Source organism: Falco biarmicus, chromosome 8, assembly GCF_023638135.1.
Source record: "Falco biarmicus isolate bFalBia1 chromosome 8, bFalBia1.pri, whole genome shotgun sequence".
NCBI classification, from domain to species: domain Eukaryota; kingdom Metazoa; phylum Chordata; class Aves; order Falconiformes; family Falconidae; genus Falco; species Falco biarmicus.
In genome coordinates, this window is record NC_079295.1 from 10,865,117 (window position 1) to 10,885,433 (window position 20,317).

A 20,317-nucleotide genomic window follows, 5' to 3' on the forward strand; every position below is an offset into this window, starting at 1 on the left:
GCCATGTCTGTGGCCGTCCCCAGCTCCAGGGATGGGGAGGGGGAGACAGCCAGGGACACCGCAGTGACACTGAGCGCTGCGTTTGCTTTCTTTAGATCTTCAGAGGACAATGCCTGTGCCAAACGCTCCCTGAAAGTAAAAGTGCAATGTAGTGTATTCGAGGCTGAAAAACAAGGCTCTTTTGTAAGGACCCGTGACTCATGTCTCCTGGATTTTATAGGAAAATGCACATAAAAGCAATTACTAGGGTGTGAATTATTTTGTTTCTTAATGGCCTGACAGTTTTGACAGCTCCTGGCTTGTTATCTATCACAAACTCTGTTGATCTCCCAACTTTAACATGGCTTTTAATTATACTTTCATAAGAGTAAAAGGACAGACAATCTATAGTCTGGTTTCCATTCAGTATTTAAACAACAAGGGAAACTTTTCCTCCTAGCAAGGTAAAAAAGGTGATTTGGATGTCTCATGTGGTAGATAGGTTTAAAAAAACCCCACACATAGTTCAGAGTTTGTTCTTTGCGCGAGTGGCAGGTGGACCAGCGCTTTCCTTCCCTCCCCTTTCGGAGCAGCTGGGAAAACCTCCTCGCCCTGGCCGTGAGCCTGGCTTGCCTTCGTGATGCCCGTCCGTGCTGGCGGAGGTTTGAGTTTGTGGTGAGCTGCAGGTGTTATTCCCAGGCAGTGTCCGATCATGGAGGGAACTTCTGGGAAGGAGATGGGGACATGGGGATGTCCCTGAGGGGCTCAGGTCCATGCCTGGCATGGCAGAGGTACAGGGGTTCCCATGTGTCCCAGGATATAGGGAGGCTTCAGAGGCCTCCCTCAAGACTCCGATTTAGGGTAAATTCCTTTCGATGGTGGGAGAAAAACACCTTTTGGTGAACCTGGTAGAGCTTTTGATTTCTCATTTAATCTTGAACATGTGCAAGTTTCCTCAAACTTCTCAAAACACTCAAAAAAGTCGCTTCTCAAAATTATCACGAATTAGCTAATTGCTCTTCATAGCTGAAACAGAAAAAAAATCTCTTAATTCAGAATGTGAAAAATAAATCATTTGATCACCACAGGTCTGAGTTATCAGTGCCTTAGCTATACACCTTGCTCTGAGGGCAGTAAGCTGCCCTGCTGTAGAGGACTGAAGCTGAGTTAATTAGCACTGATAATATACGACTGTGGGCTGGCTTCAGGGGCGGTGGGTTGGCCGATGTAGATAAGGTGCAGGTGTGGCTGGTTAAGTGAAGTGGTTGAGAACCAGTGAAGAGAGAGCAGCCGAGGAGGAGAAGGTGAGAGAGGAAGAAGCAGAGAAAAGAGAGAGCATGCTCTGGATGAAGTGAGATGAGAACAGCAGAGGGACTGTATGAAGAACATGCCGGTATGAGGTGGTAAAAGATGTTGTTGCAGCTTGATGGTTTGGAGAGTGCCGCAACACCCTGCGTCACCTAGAAGCTCCTTTTCCTTTCCAAAACATGGGCTTGTCTTCTTGGCCCTGCCAATGCTTGGCAGCTCTGTGTATCTTACCCCTACGGCCTGGGTTTCTGTTCAGCCCCTGCTCCAAGAACAATGCTGCTACAGCAAGCGCTAGAAGGCTAGATGTGTTAAGGAATACAAAGAATTTGGAAGCTATAGTGATGGACGTCAAGTAAACTGAAAGAGGTAAGGTGTGAGCTGGAAATAAAGTGTAAATCAAAGTTATGAGGGTTACTCTAAAGTTATAATGGAAGCCACAACAAACAAACATACAAACTAAGTTTACTGTATTTTCCCAGATCAGTCATTTAAAAGTTAGGAGGAACTGGGGTTAGGGATGCTTGAACAACACATTTTTTTTTTCTCCTTGTGTATGTTCATTAAAACATTCTTTAATGCCAGCATCGTATATAAATTTTTCCAGATGAGCTGTTATGAGCATCTGTTACAATACTGTAAAATAACGGCATAGGGATGTGGTTTAGTGGTGGACTTGGTAGTCCTGGATTAACAGTTAGTCTTGAAGATCTTAAAGGTCTTTTCCAACCTAAATGATTATATGGTTCGACAATTCTATATATGACCAGAAGGCCTCTGGAATTGCAGAGGTATTAAATAGATCCCATACATCAGTTGTTTGTTGGTCTGTCTAGTGACAGGCCACTGTTTATCTTATGATAAAATAGCATGTTAAGGAAATGCCTCTCTGAACTGCATTTCTATAGAAAATGTTTTTGTATGGAGAAAATATAAGGAAAAGGTAAGATGAGAAAAGTAAAAAAAAAAAAAAAAAGTAACTTGAGAAATTCAGGGGCAATAAATCACCACGCCAGATGGTATTCATCTGTGAATGCTGTGCAGAGCTATCAATTTAAAAAATTGCACAGGAGTGTGCCATTAAAATGCAGACATAATATCTGCCCATCTTGGCAGTGTCTGGGCAGGTAAGAGGTGACTTGGTTCCACCTGCCAACATCTCTAGGTGCCCACTGCAGCCTTCAAAAATTGGACTTGTGGATTGTGTGTCTATTTACTTAATGATTCTCTTCATTATCATGAGGGAGTGCAACTAGATGAGTGTATTCTGAATAATATTTTGAAAATCCATGAGATTGATTTACAATGATCTTCCTGCCAGTTTACAGGCCTGCTGAGAAAAAATGCTTTATGTCGAGCTCACACGCCTTTCACCTTAGCAGGGCTTTCGGATTTGTTGGCCCTGTGTACAAGGAGACAGCCTGTGGTACGCCTACATGTGGCTCTGAAGATCAGGAGTGAAGTCGCATGCTGCCATCAATGTGTAACCCAGCAGAAGGTGCTCCTGCCGTCAAGACCACTCTACAGACCCATCCTGGTCACCCTGAGTGGGGCTTTTCAGGTAATTCCCATCATTGGAGTACAAGGGGTGGGAAATAATCTGTCTTAATCCAGCCTTGGGTCTGCAAGATAGAGCATCATCAATAAGAAAGCATCCCCAGCTGGTCAGTGGGAGCTGCTGGCTCTCCCAGAGAAAAAAGTTATTTAGGGACCAAGCTGTAAAATACTGGGAGAGTGCAATCAGCATGTCAGCTATAAGGGAAAAAAACCCACCGCCTTTATCTAATTTGGGAGTTTAGCGATTCTTTGAGTGTTGGCAAAATAATGGACATAAGGGTATCCGGAAAAGGTGCAGAGGAAGGTAGTACATGGATTATGAAGCTTACATTGAGAGCTTGGGAAATTGCAGTCTGCATAAACCGGGACCTCAGGGATGCCAAGTAAACCCCTTCATCTCTTGAATCTTATTTTCTCCCTTGCCTTGTGGATTGCTGCATGAGGACAAATTCAGTGTGAAGTTACAGCAGTTGCATAAAATAAGGGAGTCTTTGCACTCTGTAACCTGTGATGTGGTTCTGCTGACATTTAAGATTTGGTAAAGGAAGGGAGGGCAGTGGCTGGTTAAGAAGCTGTGGTGGTGGCGGTGTGTGGACATTGCTGCTCGTTGCAGTCAGAGCTCCCTGCCGGGCCAGTGACACAGCTTAGTAAGTGGCCCGAGAAAGAGGGCCTTGGAGGCCAGCTTTCACCTGGTGAGAAGGGAGCAGTGTGTGCACGTGGGGATGCAAGCCAAACTGGGTAAACTCTCTGTATCGGCTTGTAATTGGTAAAATATTTCCCCTCTCTTTGATTAAAGTGGGAGATGCTGGCTTTATTCCCTGTGAGTCCTGTTTAGAATATATTTGGTGAGTATACTTTTTTTAATATACTTAATAAAGAAAAAAAGGGTGGTTTCATTCGCCAGTCCTAAAATGATTACTTGTAAAGAAAAGAAAATTGATTTAAAGGCCACAGGAACAAATTGAGGGGTCAATTTTGACTTTAATTCCAACAATTAATTAAGGAACTCTTCTGGAGAGGTTTGTAAAATGAATATTGATCTCAGATCTCAGGCACTCTGCAGTCACGTCTCCGTCCTGGTTTATATCCTCCCGTTTTGATTTATGGATCCGGTTTAGCAATAGTGGAGCTACATGACAGGGCTGCTCAGCAGCGCTGTGTGAGCACTCATCCTGAGAGCACAAAGCTCATTGCAGTCATCTGTACAGTGGAGCTGGAATATTTTAACAGCCTGAGCAATGGATGTGTCACATTCAGTGTGTGCTTTGATGACCAGGAGTCATCTGCTGCTGTCCTGCCCCAGCTTCACTCTCCTGGCTTCCAGTAAATGTCGGACTGAGCAATGCTTTTATCCCTACAGCAGTGTAAAATGAACTAAATTCTGCGTTGTTGGGAGAGCAGGAATGCATTTGATACTGGAAGAAGCAGAAATAGTTGATAGCCTTTATTTTAAAGGAAACTTGTCTGCAAAAGGATGGCCAAGGGTTGCGCTCACTTCTTTGGGTTATTTTGGTCGGTTGGGTTGTGATTTCTTGATTTCTTCACTGCAGGGCTGGGGTCCGTTGCCACCAGGTGTATCTGATCGCTGTAGAAGTGGTGCTCAGGGCAAGTGTGGGTGTGAGCAGGCAGAGAGGCTCCATCTGGATGTCCTGCTCCATAGCACGGGCATGGCGAGGCTGGGCAGAAGTACAGCCTTCCCCCCCTGAAGAGTGTGCCTTTTCGCTTCCTGCCAATATCTCATTCTGTCCTGTGGAAACAAAAAGAAAAATCCTGAAATACTTACAGAAAACAAGAATTTAAAAAAATTTAAACAACTTCATAGGTGACATTTTTCTTATCTTTTCTTTATTCTCTCTCTTCTTCCTACTCCCTGTGAACACTCATTTTAAGCCAGCAGATTTCAGAGGCATGGGTTTGAGGTGAAGGACGTGGCTCTGCTCTCTGTCAAGCTCTGCTGTGCCATAAACAGAAACTTTTAAAGGGGTTAATCTGGACAGATGCCCTTAGCACACTACCCGTTTCCCTTCTTCTTGCAGATGCCCTTTATACTGACTACAAAGCACAGATTTCTCCAGCTGAGGGAGGTGAGTTTGCCAGGAAAATCACCTCTGCCCAGGAAAAGTTTGGTGATATGAATACTGCCCCAGCATTTGCACATCTTACAGTAATTGACAACATCAAATTAATTTCTAGCATCACCTGGACCTAACCCAAGTAGCGTCAGATTTAACACTACGTCTGCCTGTAGAAGCCTGGGAAGCAAACTTCCAGCTTCAGGAAGCATTCCTACCTGCTCAGTATAAATCATGTTTGCTCTTCGTGGGAGGATAATCAGAGTAACAGGTGAGAGATATTTAGCATGGCTTAAAAAGATTAGGTGTGAATTCTAGTCACAGTGTAGCATAAAATGGTAAAAATCAAGGTTTTTAATATTGGGGATTACTGCATGGCTGGAAAAGTAGCCCTGTTTATGAAACAACAGCTGATTTTTAGAGTCATTGTTTTATTTACTGCTGCATTTACAGCACAACCAGCTGGTTAGCCAACTACTTATAAAACATATTTAATGTTTAGAGGCACTCAGTATGGCTATAAAATGATTTTTAAAGGCATGCAAACTTATTGTGTTAACAGCATTACATGCACTCAAGTTCCCTCTGGAAAAAAAAAACCAACCCCCACCCCCATTTCCCGAGCAGACTCAATCATCTCACCCTAAGTTTTGTAGGTGGGTGACGCAGCTCAAACTGGTTGACCGCCTGGCACTTGACGGGAACCATTAAAAAGGATAAACTTGAAGAAGTCAGTACCCCTTACATACTGTAAGTGATGTAGCACCGAGTACTCCAGGGATGTTAAAAACTGTGATAAAAAACTGCTGGGAAATTAAACAAGAGGGGGGGGAAAACCCCACAGGGTGTTTGTAGGGGCTTGCATGGGGGATTTATCTGCAGAGTGGGGGGCTGATGATAATCTTTCAGGCAGGTTTTTCCTCTGGTTTTATTCCTGATTTATATGGGTAGCAATGAAAACAACATCAGACGGAAAGTCTGTGAGCAGGAAGAGATGAGAAGAGGTGCCGGGGAGAGAGGCACCCACGTGTGTGTTTATCCATTTATGAAAATGGGGAATCCAGAGGCAAACATGCTCAGCAGTCCCTCGGTGCAGATAATTGAAAGTGAGTGCTGAAAGCATGCGCTCCTGTTTCATGCTCCAAGGGTTAATAGTCTTCGGGGGCACTTAAGATGAAGCTCCTTTGAGAATCCACATGATAGCTCCTGCCTATCCCTCAACCATTACTTTGTTTCTTCTTTCAGTAAATTCTTATCATTTAGGACAGAGTGGTATTGTTTGGTTTTTTTGGTGGTTTGGGTTTTTTTTTCCCCCTGGCAAAACTCACACTAGCTCACCCTTTGCATACATCGACAGGCTCTACAGCTTTCCTTAAGGATCTTTGCTGCTATTTTTCATGGTGGTCTGGGGAGGGACTGGGGGTCCAGGGAAAGCCATTTGTTCATTTTGAAAGGATTGCTATGGACCTGGCCTTCTTCCAGTCCCTCCACTGTAGAAGTTGTTAATTTATCATTAAAAAGCATACATTATTTTTGTTAGCGGTTCAGCTACTTCATTTCAACTTTTCTGGACGGGTGCCATGGAAACCCAAATGATATATTATAGTTTAGTGGTTGGGATTGAATAGGCACCTCTTTATCGCTATCTGTACATGTCTATTCAGCTCTGGGCATGGCACAGAGCATCCCAGCCCGACACCCAGTGCAGGAGGGATGGCAGGATCCAGCATCAGGAAAGAGAGCACGTTTCATCTATTTGGGCACGCGTTGGGGCTGCTGAAAAGCTTTACTCTTCATCAGCCATTTTGCTGTCACATGGAGGTGCATATGGTGTCCCATGTCTAGCTGGCCCCCAGCCTTTCCTGTAAAGCTGACATATAGAACCGGGTCTTAGACTTGTTTCCCATTATCTAAACGACTCTCTCTTCTTTGCTTTGGGGCACTTCTTTCTGTCCTATTGGCAATGGAAATAGAAATAAGAACAGAGACTAAAGACTCATCAGCATTTTCTCAGTGGACCTTCCCCCTTCACTGATGTTCACAGATTTTTCTTCCAGTTGCCCCAGACATTTTCTTCAACTCGGTAGAGGAATCTCAGCAGAAATATTGCAACTGAAGAAGTAATGACTCGGTGCTGCCCTATTGCATGTAGGAACGCTACACATGCTATGCTAACAAATTTATAACCCAGAGTAATGCCACAAGCCTGCTGCTACCTCACATCTGTATGCACCTCTGGACAGGTAATATATAGCACACATAATGCCACCTCACGTTAACAGCAGGATGGCCAAATAATACAGGACAGCAAACTTTGTCTCCTGAGATTATTTTGTTGGTGCAAACACCAAGACTGAGACATTTAAATGAGAAGATGCAGATCCCTGAGGCTGAACATAAAATATTTATATGAAGAGACCGTGGACCAATAAATTTCAGTTATAAATGTTTACAGCTGAAGGTAGTAATAAATAACCTTCCAAAAGCAATATTTCAATTTGCACTTATTGTACTTCTACATGTTATATTTTCAGGAAACAATGATTATAGCAGGACATGGAATTAGCTCATGTTTAATGAATGATTACGCAGTTTAGTTGTAATCATTGTAACATCAGGACACAATTAAAACTGTGAAATGTTGTTTATTCTGGAGAGAGATGGGACTGTTTCTCCATGGATACCATTTATATGTCCAACCAATGCATAATCTCTTCATTGAGTTGTGACAGAGGTGGATACACTTTAATAAATTTGTCAGACTACTCCTAGTTCTTGGTTTTCCAGTCATGTAACTTCAGCAGTGCAGGCTTCACACGGTCTTTGGCAACAGAGTTAAATGCAGGAGAAAATTTACTCTTCAGTGAGCTTAATGGCCATCTCCTACTGATCTGCAAGAACCCAAGTTCAGATCATTGCAGGTCATTCTCCTCCTGCATGTTGGACCCAGTGTGGTTGCTTTCCTCTCATTATTTAGGGCAATACTGTCATAGTCTTTAACCTTTTGAAGGGCAAGACGTAGCTTTGTTTCCAGTTGTCATCTTGTAATGAAATGCTTGCGATGGTTTTTAAAGAGAAAACTTTATCTGGTGGCACAGATGTAAATGTTCTGTCGATGTCTACGTCTGGTTGATCCAGCCTTGTCTGGTGCAAGTGGGATAGTTTATGCTGCATAAAAAACAGTCACTCTTGGTGCCAGGCAAGCACCTGATAATAAGTTTGGGTGTCTTATCTCACCTTCTGGTGACTGCAGCTGTGCTGTGGTGGGGAGCAGTAAGCTCTTTTAGAAAGAGAGAGCTCTTGGGTTGTCTGTCTGCATAACAATCTCAGATAGGGAGGGGGATAATATGACTCTGCATCAACTTTGCATGCAAGCTGAAGGGCTCTTCTCTAACCTGAACCTCTAACAGAGGGGCTTCACCTTTCATTAAGAATGGCAGCCGTACAAAACAGTTAAGCGCAGTTCTCAGGCTTCTGTGGGCAATGCAGAGAGAGGGAGAGGCGTCTTCTAAGGATGCTTCACACCACCTTTGTCATAGCATGCAATGAGTCTTCTCCGAGGGAGGCTTGTTGCTTGTTGTTGACTGTAGACAGCACTCTACAAGTCTCTGACTGATCAGCTTTCACTAGGCAGACAGCTATGATGAGGTGACGTCTGTCCTCTCCAATGTTTCTGATATTCTCTGAGCAAGTGTCTCCTGCCTAGCTGCACACTGATAATTTTTCCTTTCTTTTTTTTCCTGTCTCATTCCCCGGTGCTCTGTGTCTGGCTGCCTTTATCTAGCCCAGTGTCTCTGTGGAGAAAAGATTGACTTTGGCAGGAAATGTGTTCCTGGTCTGTCCCGGAGAGGACGTGACTTACTACTAGGGTAGATGGGAGCTGTAGACAGGCTGAACCATGGTGCAAGGCACTTCCAAAGCCCTCTAGAGATAGGTCTCAGATGTTTCTTGACCAACCTGGTATTCAGGATACCCCTGGGTACATGAAGATGCCTGAAGGAAGATGCTTTAGAAGTGAGGCACATCTATAACTTCAAAGCACGAGTCTTTGTGATAGTGCTGTGACTGTGTTGATTTAAAGATACAGGTGAAACAAAGTCTGCAGGGACCAAGGAACATATCGAACAAGCTACCATAACTAGCAGCAGAAAAGAGAGAAGCCTTAGGTCCTGCCAGCATGGAGTGGAAACAGCTTGTTAATAAAACCAGCAAATCTCAATGCTAAATGCAAGCTGAGCACTGTTCCTCCACGTCTAGTTAGATTAGCTGCAAGAAAACGAGATGGGCGCAAGTACAGGAGAGGATTTATTGGTAGTATGGGAGAAGTGATTAGATAGCTTTCTCCTAAGTGAAAGGTACGAGCAATTTATAATATGGACGCTTTTTATTGTTTTGCCGTTAACAGATGTTACGAGTATTTCCCAGGCAACGTGTAGATCCACTTGGTGGGTGTTGGACTGCGGCGCTTGCTCCTCAGGAAGCTTAGCACTGATGTGAAAGCTGTTCGGAGCCTGGCAAGGGGCAGAACTGGAAAAACGGTGAGACGGAGCTTACTTTTCTGACATTCCTCCTAGTCTAACGTGCTTGGTGAGTTTCCTTCTCTCTTTCTTTTCTAAGAGAGTAGGAGGAGGCTGCCAAATTTTCCCCTCATAGCCTATGTCTCCCCCAGTAGCTGCCTGAGATAAATTTAGCCGGGAAACCAAACCGGTTGGATTGCCTTTTGGGGGGAAGCAACCCATTCAAAGTCTTTGATCTTCACTATGATGATTGGAATTTGCAAGGAGACAGAGAAAGGAGAACTGGGCAAATATTTAAACACAGCCCTCTGTGCCAGCTCCCTCTAGCCAGCACTCCACCCAAAGCCCCTCGGAGAGCTTTTGGCTGCAGGAGTGGCCCCTGGATGGGGAGGTGAAGACAGCATAGCAAGGCTAAACATAAGGACACGTCTGCTATGGCTGCACAGCGTTTCCATGCTCCCCTCCACAAATTCAGACCATTTTTTCCCATTAATTAGAGCAGAAAGAGTACTTCCAAAAGCACAGAGGTGGCTCTGCAGCCACCGGTGAACCATGCTTGCTCCTAAAGCCAGGAGTGCAGCTGGACACTTCGGTGTGGTGGGACCTTGGAGTAGGTAGGAGACCACGCACTCTGCACCTGCCCTCACAAAATACATTGCCCTGGGCTCTCGTTCAGCTCCTTTTCAGTAGCTTTGTGCAGGATGGCTAGACAGATGGAAAAATAGGAAAAATGGATGAAAATATTAATACATATTAAGGTTCTCATTAATTATTTAATTACTAATTCAATTATTGAGGAATAATTATTAATATTTATAGCATCCAGACTGGCGATGGTAGATTAACCGTGATGGCATAATTTAACAAATATTTTAAAAATAAAACATTTAACAAATAATATTCCAACATTTTTCCATTTTATAAAAAAAGTGTGAAAGGTTCATGAATATATGCAATCTTTTCTGATATTAAAACATGGTTTTGTCTATTTTATTTTTATTGTGGATTGCTTTATTGTAGATTTAATCCTCAGGTTGTTTCCCAATGAACTTCTACACTCTCTGATGCAGAAAGAAACCTGTGGCAAAATAAGCTTATAGTAACAGCATTGTAAATCCATGATGAAGTACCATAGTAAGTAAATGCATAATATAGCTCTGTTTCTTTCTACTGCTTTCTCTTTCTGAAGTCTCCGTAACACAGTGATTGACATATATGAAAACCATTTAGCACATATTAAACTGGGGAGTCAAAATATTATTTTGAAGTTTTCCAAGATACGTTGATCCAAATGTATGTCAGAATCTCCTGAAAGGTTATGTTGGCCCATCTTTTGCAATATTCATTCTTCATTGCAAAACTTCCTATATGACACTTCTGTAAAATCTAACATATATGTGCATACCAAAACCCAAAATTCCAGAAAGAAAATTTCTGAAACAAAGCAACAAGTGAAATTTGTAGTTTCTGCAAAATGTCAGGTTTGTGAAGGGTTGTTTGGGCTCCTTTGTCAAAAATTGTTTCTAATAATTTTATCCCCCAAAGGTTTATTCTATTGGAAAAAAAGGTCTGCGGGGAGATCATTCCACCTGATCTTATGATGAGCCTATGCCTGCCGAATTTTTAAGTCTTCTCTGTAGGAACTGTTTCAACAGATGTTTGTGTGTGTGATGTTATAACGCTTTCTCTGAAGTATTTAACTGTGCTTCATGGGGAAAAACGATTCTTGGACTTCCTTCACAGTAACATCATGTCAAAAATAGACAAGTTCTTGTTATTTATATTACTGAAGTACTGAATGGCCTTGTCTGAGAACAGAATGTTCTAGCAACAAATCGAGTACCAAATTATGGTGGGAGATGGTCTTTGCTCTGAAGAACTAACACTCGAGGTAAACAAGATGGAAAAGGGGAAAAGGACAGACGGAGCATTCTAAAACTGCTGCACAGCAGTGGTGGAATACAAGTGGCAAACAAAAGCCATTTCCCAAAGTATCCCACCATTTTCTGTTTATTCATCTCTCCTCCCCATCGTTCCTCACTGGCAGCTGGAATGGGCCTGGGATGTGCTCCTGGTGACAAGAGATAGAAATTTTCTACTTTGCTTCAGTGTTTATACTGAGAAATGAGCTTGTTAAGGAAGCGGATCTAGAAATGCCCCAGGTTGTACCTTGTAACTCAGCTGAAGATGAGCCGATAGGGAATGAGGATGACTATATTTATTCATTCAGTGGGTGGACATTCCTGTCTTGCAAACCATGACGACTGATCCATCAAAAGATTGGGGCTATTAAACTGCTATTTAGCAAATACAAACTGGAACACCTCCTCTACATCTGAAACGATGCATCTTTTCAAGATGTGGGGGGCAAGCTGGCCCACTTGTCCGTGCAATTGCTTTAGTTACCTCTTCATAAGGCATAGCTAGTGAGGCTGGTCCTTTAGGAGGTCATCTACCCTGAAGCTCAGAAAGGAAGCTGGCTTAAGGTTAATTTTATTTAAATGCCTCTATTATAATTTATTTATTCTGGGGAAAAAAATAACTGAAAATGTGCAGGTTTTTCCAAAGCATCAGAGTAAATTTCTGATTTCTTCATTGGTGCCTTTCTCAGGATGCATGTGCCACTCCACGTGAGTGCTCTGGACTTCAGTTTCTTCTGCCCTGGGTCATATCGCAGCTCTAATCTCTCTGCCTTGAATTTACTGGAGAATATGTAGAGTTTGCAAATAATATTTCCTTGACTAAAAGACAAGGTGATGCTTCTTTAGCAGCCGCTGTTCTTTGAATTTATCCAGGGGCTTTGTCGGCAAGCAAGCTCTCTTCAGGATTCTCCTTCCTCTGATATATCAGAGGCTATTTCTTGGCATGAAGTAATTAGAGGCAAGGCAATTTTACAGCGGCAGGCATGGGGGTGCTCGCTAATCACAGCCTTCTCCCTGCTTGTGCTGCACTTGCCGACAAATCCTCCTTGCTGGAGGCAATTGTGTTTTCTGGGGCAAATCAGGTCACTGAGATCTGCAGGCTTCCGTGTGGCTAATGCAATAAGCCGGAGCTACAGGAGCCATCTCTTCAGGGCAGCACTTGCTACGGGTGAATGTGGGCGCCCTGCGAGGTGGAGGCGGTTAGTAACTGTCCACCTGGCAGAGTTCGAGGACAGGAGCTGGTGTGCCGGGGTGTTCATTTGCAGATAGGTGCTTCTGCTCATCTGAGCGTGAAGAGGGAATGGGCGATATCTTCTCCAGAAAGGGAGGCTTTACCAGCAGAGTTTGTGCTCCGCCTGAAGGGTGGTGATCTTTCACAACATCCCGAGCACGCCCAGAGGGAAAGCAGAACCGCGTGAGGCTGTCACAAGTCCCAGGACAAGGCCAGTGTTCCTCAAACTGCTGACTGTTTTAGAAACGCTGCTGAATGAGCAGGATGGTGGCCTGAAGTCTTTTTACTGATGACTGTAAATGTAAATGGAGAGTTTCAATGTATGGGCTGTAAGGGAAGCCCAGACGTGATGCACTGCCTGAAAACCCTGACCTATTTAGCTCTCTCTGCAGTTTAGGTCATGATGGTCTTCCAAAACCAAAGCTCTTCTCACTTTGACATGCAGAGTTTGAAACTGTTGCTTGTCTCAGCCACAGGGCCCACAGGGTGGGTCTGTGCCATGCAAAGAGCTTGTTTGCTGTTAAGTAACTGTGTAGGAAGGTGTAGTTTCTCCAATGAGGCAGAAGTTCCCTTCCTCACCTTTGTCACCGCAGCTGGAAGCCAAAATGGATTATTTCATTTTTTTTCAGGTAATGTTCCTGCAAAGAAGTTTCAAGTGGAGCTTTGCTTGGTGAGTCTCCTCAAAATGGTCTCATTCCAGGTTTGCCATGGAGAAGCTGCTGGTTTTATCCTGCTCCCCTGCTCACATAAATGTCATTGATTCAGCACTGGGGCATTGCAGATCGATGGGGCTGTCTTTCCAGATGTGCAGCTCCTCACGGGCAGATGGATGGCGAAGCAGCAGTTCTCTTTGCCAGGAGGTATGGAGACAGAGCAACACGGTGGCAGTGACATAGCAGGTTTTCCTGCCTGTACCTGCTCTTATTCTCAAAGTTAAAATCTAGCATCCTTGCAGGAAGGAGCAATGCAGGATGGGAGCAGTGCCTTATTCTTTACTGGTGAAGTCCCACCTGGCAAGGAGAAGAACCAGAGAGAAAATGGTTTTCCTGGAGAAAAAATGTCTTCCTGGCAGATGGCTCGGCCAGCCAGCAAGGATTGCAAACCTCTCTGGGAATCCTTTCTTTATGGCTAGTGAGAAGGTGATATTGCTAGTGACAGCACAGAAAGATTGGCTGAAATAAAATAAAGAGGTTTCCATGGTGATCCCTTCATATTGCAGTAAATTTCATCTCACAGTCAGCTGGGCTGTGTTTCTTCCCCCGGAGGAAGAGTCCTCGGCTCCCCCCGCGTTGTTAGTTACTGCTGGTGTGAACAAAGTGCTGGCAGACCCTGAGCAAAGCCAGCGACACAGACACCTCTGCGGTGGCCTCGTTAATTATCCCAAAGATCTCGGACAGGCTACAGGTGCTTTAGAAATAATCCTGCTTTCTGTTTTGAACTGTAAATAGATGAAGAATAGATATAAAGATAAAGCTGTGGTTAAAGGTAAGAGAGGAAAGAAATGGGTTTCTTCCCATTTTATGGCTGGGGAAAGAACCAGAGTCAAATTGTGGAACTCCCCCAAAACCAGAGCCCAGCAGCTGTCAGAGGAGGGAATTGAACATGTAATTCCCAAACTCCAGCACAGGAGATGTCTTTTCTCCTGAGGTGAATGCTGGGCAAGACACTGACCTGCAGAGAGACCGCCGGCGGGGAAGGGGAGCTCCCTCTTTGCACTCAGGTGACTGATCTAGCATCACCTATGGGAGCGTGGCAAAGGGAAGAGGCTGGGGGTCCTCCCAGGTTGTGTGCTGACAGGGCTGAAAACTGACAAAAGAATGACCTTTCGTTTCAGAAGATGAGGAAACCCCTCCAGCTGTTGAAGCCAATTACTCGCAGGTCCCACATAAGCATGATCTCTCCTACGGTGCTAAAGAAATGAGCAGCCGCAAGACGTGTCTCGCTGTGGGTAGGCTCAGCGATGAGCTTCCCGGCTCCTTCCTGACGACATCTTTCCATCTGCATCTGAATCCGAGAGTCACGAACGCAGTGCTAGTCAAGCTTTGCCACCCAAAACATGCTTAATATGAAAAGCATTTCCCTAAGAAGGTGTGTCATTGAATGCAAATGAATGCTGCCTTAAGACCATGCTAATTTATGCTGCAGAGTGAATCTGTCTGCTTAATGCACTACACAACCAAAAAACCTGACCTACCCGTGGCCACACTCAAACCTCTGCGTCTTTGGGATCATCTATTTTACGTTATATAGAATTCAAATAATATGCTGGAGACTTGAGAAGCAAGGAGGGATGTGCAAGAGGCACGCGCTGATTACTACTAGCTGTAGCAGCTCAGGGTGTGCAGGGCCTCCTGGGAGAGCAGCAGGTGTATGGGGTGAGCTGCTCCTAAACATCAAAATTGCTGGGGTCAGCTACCAGCTCCAAGCTGGGAACTCATCACAGGAAAGGATAAAATGAAGCTTCTGAAGGCTTTTTTTCTTTTCCTTCCCCCTCCTGAAATTAATCTTTCTTCCAGAGCTGGGAAAAGCTGAGACTTGTTTCTCTTGAGGCCGTTGTGCTCGGCTTTAGCAAAACGCTGGATCCCACCTTCTGCTGTCTGATTTGTAAATCTGAACTGTCAGGAAGCTGGGATTGCAGCCCCAGCCTTGAAAAGCACCAGCCCACCCAGCCTGGCAAATGGCCCAGCCCTCGTCCTGCCTGCTACCTATGCTCTGCATGGAGCTGCGGCTGCCAAGGGAGGGGTGGGGAGGGTCCGCTGGCCACCAAACCAGCTGGTTGGGCAGGCTGATGCCCTTGGAGGTACTGCATGCTTTGCGCTGGGACACATTACACCCGGAGCCTTGGGATTAACGTGCTCAGGTTTGTTGAGCCCCAGCCGCTTTTCGAGATAGCCTTTCATCAGGTGAGGTGTGTTTCGAGACAACCTTCCGTAAGGTGGAGCTGAGAGGTAGGGGGCATCAGAAAGTGCTTGAACCATGTGAGCGTTTTGTTGGATATTTTTCTTATTTTGCTGTTTGAAGGAAAACTGCTGCATCTGCAGGCTGGAAGACTTCATCAGTGCTCCACAAAGATGCCTTTTGGGAGGACCCAGGACAAGTGGGAGCTTTGGTAGGGAAAGGAACTGGCATGAAGTTGCCACTCTGAGCAAGACAGACATCCCAGGTGCTAATTTCCTGCTATTGTCGGTGTGAACTGGGGCTCAACCCTCTAGATTGCAGGAGGGCAGCTACAAAAACACATTTGGCAGCCAACTTTCAATGTGTCACCAGTGATGTTCATATTACTATGTTAAGGGAAAGCTGTGACTCCTTCTGCAAGGAAAAGAGCTTTTAAACAGAAAACAAACCACAGAAAACAATGAGAGATCAAGACATATGCTGACTGACTCTGCAAGGAGAACTTAAAGTCTTAGGATGCAAAATAAAAAGACATAGGCTGGAGGCTGTGATCGTTGTCCCAGTTCAATGCTGCTGAGCCGCGATACCTCGGCATCAGCCAGGCAATCTGCCTGGGGTCATTGCTCACATCTCCCTCGCTTCTCCCCCCAAGTGGCACGTGTGTCTTACCAGGGTAAATTTGCTTTGCAAATCTACCTTTGTGTCTTCAGATTAGCTTTATTTGCTCAAGGATTTTGGAGGTAACGTGGGGGAATATTCATCCTTCTATTAGTTAAAATTTCTGCTTCTTGTTAACATCGTACCAGCATGTCATTCAAGGCAAGCACCTAAAGTGGGTATTTTGGGGATTAGAGATGCATTTTCTTCTTTGCTTTTAAATTTGCTTTTTCTTGAAGTTACTGACTCCATCGTGGGTAAATCTCCACTGCGGTCACTGCTGTGAGTACAGCTCAGGTTGACCATTGGCTTCTACTTTTGCTGCATAGGAGTGCTGCTTAGCAGAAAAAACGCAGAGTCTGGTACATACGGTAAGGTCATCCAAGGACACATGTAAACATTAACTCTCAGCACCACCTGTGTAGGTGTGCTTTTGCTGTCCAGTGCTCTCTGCTTTGCTAGCACTGATGATAAGGCATCCTTCATCTTCGTGCATCCTTCCCAGAACCCGACAGTGACGTAGGAGTGTGCAGTACGTGGTCTTCTGGCTGTGAAGGCTCAACAGTCATGTCTTCCTGCTTGCTCTTCTGAGTAACTCAGCATTAATTTTAGGGGTGATGTGAGGAACAGAACCTGATCACGTGTGCTGTTAGAGCTGGAGAAGGGGAAGCAAAATCCCAGACAAGTTATTTAGTCACCTGCTTGTGCCAGAGGAGCCTTGTGACACTCTCCTACCAGCCAGTTTTATTCCCAGCAGAATGGTTTATTGTAAGCTTCTTTATTTAGAGCAGAGAGAAAGTCCTTCCAGCAGGAATTTTTGCCTCAGACTAGCCCTGCCCCACATCTGCTGCACATCCAAATTACCCAGGACAGCCTAACGACCTCAGCATGTTGCACCTGGTCAACAGGGGATTTTCAGTCAAAGACCACAGGTGGATTCAAAGAAGGGTCAAGGGTCTTCAATGTATAGGAGGAGGGGAAGAGAACCGTTCATAGCATAGAAAATACACTGAAATTGCACAAAATGGTGAGTTCTGATCTCAAAACTATCTTTGGCTGCCTGGAAAATAAGCTTCAGCTTTTTCACAGGTAACACTTTCTGGAGACAGGCTAGAGATAGCGGAGCAGAACAACAAGAGATACAAAGGAGTGGGCTTTTGCCATAGAGGAGATTCTGGGCAGCACACAGATCTTCTTGGTGTGCTTAGGTGAGGCCAAGAGGGTATCTCATTGTCCTTCCTCAAGCTGCAAAGCAGCAGAGCTCTGCTTGCTCCAGCAGCATGCTGACTGCCTGGCATCCTGGCAAATGGGTTGGCAGGGAAGTGGGAGAGCTGCAGGAGAAGAGCATTAGCCAAAATGTGCTGCCTGGGTGGCCCAGACCTCAGGGATTACCCAGAGTTTGGGAGCAACAGATACCTAAGGTAAGCAAAGGTAAGCAAAGCAGCCTTGCCTGAATCTCTGCTGAGGTTCAAAGAAGCCCAAAAGTATTTTCTGATGTCTCGGTCTTTGCCCTTGTGGGCTCTGCAAGCAGAGAGGGGCTGTGTTACCTGCTCTGCTCTGCTGCAGGACTCTCTGCAGTTCATGAACACACAAATGCACGTAATCAGAGTAGGCATCCATCCATCCATCCATCCACCAGAAAGCATTAGCAGTGTGCTCAGGAATCGTATTGAGGGAAGCAACCGCCAACTCCAACAATGTGGTGTCTGCAGAAATTTGTTACTCTTTATTTAAAAAAAAAAAAAAAAAGGCCAGAAATTTTTGTACAATTCCCATTTGTTAAAAAACGTGCAAGCACCTCATTAACTCTGATGCTACGGTATTTTTGGCTAGCTGCATTGCTAAGCATGTGTAAAGCTCTGATGAAGTGCAAGAAATTACCTTTGTAACAGCAGTGGTGTCTTCTGAATACAGTTAGCGCTTCCTCAGAACTGATAAGGTGCGAAAAATGATCTTCCCATCTACAGTTGTGTCAACTGAATGCAATTAGCACCTCTACATGTGTTTAAAATCATGACCGCAGGTTATGTGTTTCAGCAGCCTGCAATACATTAGCGCTTAATCCCGTCTTTGTGAATCGAGAGAAAAAAATCTCTGCAAAACCAGTGCAATGAATACAATTAAGTGCTATTAACATTCCATTAACTATTTTTAATGAAGTAAATCCAATCCCAAATTGGTGAACAATGGACTAGGGACTTTTCATAGCTCACAGACAGCAGATGCTTGCTGTATAGACACGTGTCAGAGGAAGATGTCTCGGAAGATGTCTTTACTACTGCTAGACCTTGTTTAAACAGCTCTGTTAAACTGGGGTGGCAAAGCCAGGCTTTTCCCTTCATTCTTAGGGTGCAGGCAGCCCAGGATGCTGCGGAGAGGGTGGGATGCTCCTTCTGAAAATGCTGCCTTCTCTGAAGGGAAAATAAGAGAGAGAAAGAACGAGAAAGCAAGCACAATAGGTATTTTTTCCTTTGGTGCAAGCAGCCAGGTTCCAGTGTATTGACCACTTATAATATCCCTCTCAGTTCTTCTGTAACTTGCACTAAAAGAGATCCTGTCTATGTCTCTTTATGGAAGTCTCTCCATGGCCAAATAATTATTGTCAGCAGCCTCCAAACTCCTCCTTTTCCTGCTGTTTTCCTTCCAAGTTTGACTGACTTAAACTTACTACATGGAGGATTAGTGTGACTTATGCAAGAGCTTCAGTATTTTTTTTCATGCAAACATGGCGTACATGCAGAATGGTCACATTCACACGTCACACTTCTCTTATGAATATTTGAAAGCTGTAAATAAGAAACACACCTCAAAAGGATCGAAAAATACTTTGATCCCAAACACACTTTTACACTATATTTTGAACAAATGATGAGTCCAAGCCTTTTTCTGTGCTGGGACTCATCTGGCCCACTGCCCAAGGCCATACTTTTCAAGAAGTTTTACTGAAATGACTGGCAACGCTCCACAACAGCAAGCATCCCCATGCTGGGGCTTGGAATGGCAGCTGGCTGCAACAGCAACAGCTCCTATATCTCACCTCTATTCATTTACTAAAAGCCAGTTATGGGTTTTTCACTTTCAAGAGGGATCTGCAACAGCTGTGACTTTATTATTGTTATTATTATTTTCTTTCCATTTTTTCCCGGTAAATTTGTAATTGAAAGCGACAGATCTCTGTCTGGGACACTTGACGGTGGATGTACAGTGCTTCTGTTGCTAGCAGCAGCCCCATGCTGGCATGAAGACTGTAGCTTGTTAGGGCAGAAGAAAACACCATGCCCAACTTGTTTCACTCCCTACATAACACAGGACATAAAGCTTTACTCAGTGACTCCTGCACAGAGCCAAATAACTTGTGGCTGAACTAGGGCATATCTTTGAGAAAGACACACTCAATCTCACTGTAATTTATTCTTGACCATCCTTTATTTTCTCTGTGTTTCCACAATACATGGCACTCTGCACAGGAATAACTGCTCTGAGAAAGATTAACATCTGCAAAGAGCTCCGAGAGTGATATTGTCCTGGTTCTGAACCTAAATCCAAACCCTATACCGGTTAATAGAAATGTCTGCTGTGAATTTAGATGTTCATGGGTTTTTTCTTCTTGATGAAGCAGAGGTTGCTGCTGCAAGTCAGGCTCCTTACTTTTCCCCTTTCTCCCCTGAACATATGAGATGGAGTTACCACCCAAGATGAACGTCTGTTGAAAAGGTCCTTCTCACACCTCAGAAGCCTCCAAGGTAACCAGGATGCAAATGCCTGATGGTAAGTGCCTGGGATGCTGCTGGTGACTTTCTCCTTGTGACTGCCTCCTCTGTGTTCTTCTGAACACTGCCCCACAAAATTCATCGTGCCAGCTGCAAATATTGCATTTTCACAAAGCGGTGGGTATGCACATTCTGCGTATTGCTGTGAACACGACCTGCATTCGTCGGGGCAGCCAGGGCTGAACTTCACGTGCCACAATCCACTGACTTTTTGGTGCCCTTGGGGAAGGGTCACCATCTTTTTCCGGGTACAAAATGCTGAGGTATCATGATGTACAAGGCTTGATGTATGTCTTTTTGTAGTCTGGAGGGAAAAAAAAAGTTTTAAAGGATATCTGTCTACACCCAAACACAAGAGCTTGGGTGTCTAACTCACTCTTCTGGATGAACAAACAGTGTTAACTGAAAG

The 20,317-nt window shown here is 44.5% G+C and overlaps 1 long non-coding RNA gene across 1 annotated transcript; it reads left to right on the forward strand.

The window, feature by feature from the left end:
• Window positions 1-1,079: 1,079 nt before the first annotated feature.
• Window positions 1,080-19,933, forward strand: LOC130154354 (uncharacterized). Its single transcript, XR_008823709.1, has 4 exons — window positions 1,080-2,845; window positions 9,319-9,500; window positions 10,451-10,564; window positions 13,213-19,933. It is a non-coding gene; the product is annotated as an uncharacterized LOC130154354 (long non-coding RNA).
• The last annotated feature ends 384 nt before the right edge of the window (window positions 19,934-20,317 follow it).